Genomic DNA, 7,086 nt, shown 5'->3' with positions numbered 1-7,086 from the left:
TGGAGGTTTCACACTCCCTGATGTCAAATTATACTACAAAGCTAGTAGTCAAAACAGCATGGTATTGGCAGAAAAACAGACACACAGATCAATGGAACAGAATTGAGAGCCCAGAAATAAACCCACACATATATGGACAACCAATTTATGACAAAGGAGCCAAGAACATATAATGGAAAAGGGAAAGTCTTTTCAATAAATGGTATTGGGAAAACTGGACAGCCACATGCAAAATAATGAGACCAGACTACTATCTTACACTATACACAAAAATTAACTCAAAAAGGATTACATATTTGAATGTAAGACCTGAAACCACAAAACCATAGGCAGCATGCTCTTTGACATTGGCCTTAGTATCTTTTCGGATATGTCTTCTCAGGAAAGGGAAAAAAAAAGCAAAAATAAACAAATAGGACTACATCAAACTAAAAAGCTTCTGCACAGTAAACAAAAAGACAACCTACCGAATAGGAGAAGATATGTGCAAATCATATACCCAGTAAGGGGTTAATATCCAAAATATCAATATGTAAGGAAATCATACAACTCAACAATAACCACCCCCCCAAAAAAAAGAAAAGAAAACCCTATTGAAAAATGGGTAGGGGAATTGCCTAGTGGTCTAGTAGTTAGGATTCGGTGCTTTCACTGCCATGGCCCGGGTTCATCCCTGGTCAGGGAACTGAGATCCCATAAGCTGCACAGGGTAGCCAAAAGAAAAAAGAAAAATGGGCAGAGGATCTGAATAGACATTTTCCCAAAGACATACAGATGGCCAACAGGCACATGAAAAGATGTTCAATATCACTATCAGGGAAATGCAAATCAAACACAATGAGCTATCACCTCATGCCCATTAGAATGGCTATTATAAAAAAGAAAAGAAAAAGCAAGTGTTGGAGAGAATGTGGAGAAGGAACCCTCATACACTGTCGATGGGAAAGTTAAGTTGGTGCAGCTACTATGGAAAACAATACGGAGATTCCTCAGTACATTAATAGAACTACCATATGATCCAGCTATTCTGAGTATTTATCCAAAGAATATGAAAACATGAATTTGAAAAGATATATGCACCCTATGTTCATTGCAGCAGTATTTACGATATGAAAACAACCTACATGCCCATCAACAGAAGAATAAAGATGTATATATATACAATGGAATACTACTCAGCCATAAAAAGATGAAATCTTGCCATTTGCAACACCATGAATGGATCTTAAGGGTATTATACTAAGGGAAATAAGTCAGATGGAGAAAAATAAACTACTGTACGACTTCACTCATATGTGGAATATAAAAAAACAAAAATCAAACCAAACAAAAATAGACACAAAGAACAGGTTGGAGGTTATCAGAGGGTAAGGGGGCTGGGGAGAAGGGCAAAAAGGGTAAAGGGGGTCAACTGTATGGTGATGGATAGAAACTAGACTTTTGGTGGTGAGCACAATGCAGTATGTACAGAATTATAGTGTTGTACACATGAACCTTATACAGTGTTATAAACCAATGTTGCCTCAATTTAAAAAAAAAAAGATTCCCAGGAATTCCCTGGTGGTCCAGTGGTTAGGACTCTGCACTTTCATTGCCGAGGGCCCAGGTTTGATCCCTGGTCAGGGAACTAAGATCCCACAAGCCACATGTGGCCAAAAAAAAAACTGATTCCCATGAATGAATGATTGCCAGCTCCAACTAATGTGACCAATGGTAAGTTAAAAGTCATCCTACAGTTGAAGCTTCATAGCGTGTGAATGACACATTTGAGGACAGGAAAACACCACTTGTTATTGGACATTGGATTACTCTAGTACTAGTGGCCAAGGCTTACCAATTGGAACCTTCTTCAATCCACCTCATACAATTAAAATCATAGTAGTAAGACTTTCTACTTACCTAACATAGCTCCTTCTGATGACATTGTAGCCACCATGCTTGCTCTTAGGACTCCAACCAGACTTTCTTCTTATGTATAACTGCTACTTGTTTCTCTTTTTTAACATATAAAAGTTTCTGCTTATGTTCACATTAGACTGCACCTTGGTAGAATGAGCTTCTCAGTTGTGGACCTGATGATAGAACCTTAAATGTACATAATTATTTTAATTGTAAATGGCCCAAAAAGAAGGAAAACTTGTGGATTTTCCCAACAACTTTATATTTCTATATGAATAAGATTCATGTGTACAACTAGTATGTGGAAATGTTTGCACTAGTCTAAAAGTATACTTCTCTTGGGTTGCCGACTTCAATATTTAGTATTGGTTTATGTACATAATGACTCCTTGGACTCTTTCTCCCCAAGGGAGAATCTTCCACAGCCATTTTAAGTAAACCACAATGATGTATCTGAGGGCAGGCAGTCTGTTTTCTACTCTCATTCAAACCTAAAGTTGCAGAGGGAAAACATCCATACTTAGACAATTTTTTTTCTACCTCTACCCAGTATATTTATCAGATTCTTTGATTCACACAAATAGTAACCCATCTGTTGAAACCACGTTAATAGCCTATGAATCTTAACCAGTAGAACTAGATGCATACATTCTCCTTGCCTTACCTAACTTATACAGATTTAATTGTGAAAGGCACGAACTGATGTGCTCCCAGGTCATTTGGGCAACAAAGACAGCTCAACCATGGATTTAAATGGAGGCACCCTTGTCTTTTTAATTGGAAGATTCTTTTCAAATTCAGGGCTATAGGACTTCGCTGTCTGGTTTCCTCTGTGCTCTGCTGGGGGTTTATCCAAGTCACTGCTCCATTTGAGGTAAATTGGGATTCTGCTATGTTTTGTTAAAGTCACAAATTTGCTTTATTAAATTTATTAATTTATTGAAATTTGTTGTAAAATAATGTTTATAAAGTGGAATACCTTTAACTGTGTTCTTAATTTTGAGAGACTCTTCTTGCGGCTTTGAGTTCATTACAGCAAGAGGAGTAAGGTCACAGTGAACAGCTAGTTATTACAAGGTCAGTGGGTAAAATCAACTGCTTATGACATAATTTATACCTTTAAGTCACCAGTCACCACATGATTTCCTCAAAAAATATTATTGGTCTCAAATTTTTAAGTCAAATATCCTAGGAATTTTAAAAATAAATAATTCAGGAACGCTGCACCATTTATTTAGCTTATTGTCTCTCTGCTTCAAAGCTGCCCTCCTATAGATGTTTTGTGATGACGGGGTTGAATTCTGCAATCCACATCTCTGCTTTGCTCACTGGTTCCATTAGGTTCTGCAATTAAGGAATGCAAGAGGAAAGCTGCAGTGTTGAAGTGTAATGATTAATTTTGTGTGTCAACTTGTCTGAGCCACTGACATTTGGTCAGATGTTACTCTGGGTATTCCTGTGAGGTTGTTTTTTGGATGAGATTAACATTTAAACTGGTGGACTGTGAGTGAAATAGATTACTCTCCATAATGAGGGCAGGCCTCTTCTAATCAGCCAGAATAGAACAGAAAGACTGGCCAACCCAGGCAAGAAATAATTCTCCAGCAGACTTGCCTTCTGACTTGACCTGCAACATCAGCGCTTAAAGGTTCTACAGCAAAAAGCCTTTGGGTGGAACTGGAACATGGGCTCTCCTGGGTCTCCAACCTGCTGGCCCACTGCAGATTTTGGACTTGCCAGCCTCTATAATCATGAGCCAATTCCTTGTTCTTTCTCTCTTCCTATATATTTTTTCTATTGATTGATTCTCTGGAGAATCCTAATACAAGGAGGAAGAGGGGGCTTGTTCCTTCCTGGTTTTTGTGGGCATTGCTTCCTGTTCCCAATGCTTCTTCAACCCAGCAGTGGCAATTCCTTCTGGTAGCAGCAGAGTCCAGCTTGCAGGTTTTGCCTACATGGGGCCCTTCCCCTGAGCTCAGACACTAGCACCAGCCCAGCAGTGCTCCCCTGCTCATAGGTCTGAGCTCAGTTCCACAGGGGCTCTCTTCCAATGTCTAACCTTTTAACGATTCTAACCGTTTCTCCTTGTTTCTGCTTTGTATCTTGCCCTGTGGAGGCGGGATCACTATGATACCACCACCCCAAACTGGTTCAGATGTTGAAACTATAATGACCACACACACATCAAGAGGTTATGAAAAAGTTTATTATTCATATAATGAGGCTCTGTGGAGACAGCAGGACAGGTACCAAAGCCAGGTTGTTTGCCTTGATAAAGGAGGGGTGAGTGGCTCTGGTTTTTGTTGTGGTTAGGGGTGAGGATTCCAGTGCAACAAAAAAAGGCCAGGATTTGCATAAACTTCCCCTTCAGAGCTGAGAGGGTGTGCTTGGGATTTCTTATCAGCTTGCCCAGATGCGAGGCAAAATGGGGACAGGGCTTGAAAGCTGTCAGTGGTCAAACATCCAAAATGAGGCCAGATTCTATCACAGCTCCTCCAGTCCTGGGTGGTAGCTCCTTCTCACAGTTACTTCCTCCATGATACCCTAGCCTTCTCTTTTTGCCTTTACAGTTACTTAGACAGATCTAGTGAACAATTCTTTACAAGTTTTTTGTTAAATTAACTAATATGGTTTCTGGCTCCTAACTAGAACCTGCTGACACAAAACCTCTTTGCTCTTCTTAGCTGGGTTAGCATTAACATAAAAGGTGGGGTAGTTGGTATGTAAACCTATTTACTCACCAACCTAAAAAAGTGGAATGGATGACTCGGCATCTTCCATTCACAGGCTCCCACTTCTTCATTAAAATTATAAGGCTACAGCTTCTGGCATCACTTGTTATTTTTAGACAAGGAGGAATGAAAGGAAATGGAGCTTATAATTTCCTATAAACTGCAGGCCTCGGGGATCATGTGTCAATACATGGAGAACATTCCCATTCTTTTTAACTGCTGCCCAGTTCTCTATCATGGATGTGTCAGACCTGTTTAACCACTCCTTTACTAAGAGTGTTGCTCCCGATTTTTGCAGGTGAGAACCTGAAGCCTTGAGAGATGGAGTGGCTCGCTCTAAGAAACATCACATAAATGGCAGAGCCAGGATTTCTATAAAATCATAAAATGGCAGAGCCCATGCTCAAAAATATTTTTATTTTGAGATGTTTTAAACAAACAGTTAAAAAAGAACCCACCACTTATCCCATTAAATCAACATGCTGACCCATCTACATCAACTTCTTAAAAGAAATAAAACACAACCGAAGCCTCCACGTACCCTCCGTGATTCCATCAGCAACTCCTGCTCTGGGAAAGCAGAGCATGGTTTTCACACCTCATTCTAACACATGATTTTACACTCTTCATATAATTTGAATCCATAGGAAATATATTATTGTATAAAAGAGTAACACTGTTTACTATATGCCAACAAGGTTTACATGCCAGCCACTATTCTAAGCACTTTACATGCATTAATTCATTAACTGTCCCCCTCCCCCCATCACCCTGTGAGGTTGGCACTACTATCTCATTTTACAGAAAAAGTGAAACACAAGTAAGTTTAAATAATGCGCCCACAGATACACAGTATGCTTAACTTTACATAAATGGTATTCGTAGCTTCTGCAACTTTCTCAGCATCATTTTTGATTCATCTGTGTTGACAGATGTAACTCTAGCTCTTTCATGTTCACTTCCCAAAGTACCAAACAACCCATGTATTTACCCGTTCTTCTGTTGATGGAAATTTAGGCTTCTCCCAGTCTTACTATCTACACAGTGCTGCAATGAACAGTCATATGCACATTTCCTTCTTCACATGGAGTTATTCTAGGGTTTATCCAAGACTAGAATTCTAAGTGGTAGAGTACACACAATTTTACAAGATGTTGCAAATTGCTTGGCACACCCATGGCAGTGAGTTCCCATGTGCCATACACTTACCCACACAATGGCTTTTAAAAATTTGCCAACTTTATGAGTGTAAGATGGTCCATATCAATTTACATTTCCTGTGCTTTCTTCTCTGCACATGCCTCTGTCTGGGCTGACAGTCTCTGTCAGCAAGGGTGAGACCAACCATACTGAACACCTGCCTGAAAGACCTCCTGATACCCACTCCTCTCCATGGAGTCCCAGCCCATCTGGCTCCCGCCGGCCCTAACTTCAGTTCTTCCTAGGAAGAGGAGAGAAGGTGGGGCAGGGCTGGAATAAGGGGTATGTTCTCCAGGCCAGGATGGGGTGTGAGGTGAGCACTGATAGCTGGGGCAGTCAGAAACTGTCTGAGCGTCCTATGACTCGGAACCACCCATGGTTGGGCTCCCAAGTAGCAGGCGTGCTTGTGGGCGGTCTCTAGTCAATATTTCACTCACAGACCCCTTCAAAAACTTCCAATCCTGACTTAGCTGAAATAATAAATCCAGTTCTATATTCCTTAAAAGAGTCAACTTTGTGCAAAATCTACTCTGCCCAGCCAAAGGATAAATAAGCACCCAAACCTGGCTTCCAAAGTACTTGGTCCGGCTGCAGTAGTGGGAATAACTTTTGGAAACCCAGACAACACCTAACAGAGCAACATACAGGCATTAGGAGAGGTGGGACCTGGGGAGAGGGCTTAGAGACACACAGGTCAGGGAAGGCTGGAACTTAAAAGAGTAAGGACCTGGGCCAGCTTGGACAGGAGTGTGGCACTCCGCGTGAAGGTGAAGGGAGACAGCACAAGGCAGGTCCGCCCAGGGGCATTCAGGCAAGGGCAGTGAAGTTAAACCCAACACTGATTACACCAAAATGTTTAGTAGTTAGCTCCAAGTAGTCAGACTTTTCCTTTCAGCTGATCTGTATTTACTAATATTTCTATAATAATCACATACTACTTATATAATTAAAATTATTTTAAAACTCAGGTTACTGAACAGACTGCATCAGCACTATCCCCAAATATTCAAGGCTTACCTCAATACAGAGAGATTTTTGTTGATTTTTACTACATTTACATTTTTTAAAATTTGATTTGAATGTTTAAAAATAAATATATATCAATTTATAAAAATGGCAGTAGAAACACCCCTATTGGGGCAGGAACTCTATGAGGTACCAGGTGGCACACAAGGAGTGGGAGGATGAAAAATTTGGACAGTAAAGGGGTATTTCTGTGCTTGTAGCATCAACTGACATGGGATCTGCAGCTCTG

Source organism: Aethalodelphis obliquidens, unplaced genomic scaffold, assembly GCF_003676395.1.
Source record: "Aethalodelphis obliquidens isolate GAN/ISIS:26980383/991018 unplaced genomic scaffold, ASM367639v1 scaffold62, whole genome shotgun sequence".
NCBI classification, from domain to species: Eukaryota; Metazoa; Chordata; class Mammalia; order Artiodactyla; family Delphinidae; genus Aethalodelphis; species Aethalodelphis obliquidens.
The sequence above is the reverse complement of the archived record's forward strand: the minus strand, read 5'-3'. Positions refer to the sequence as shown.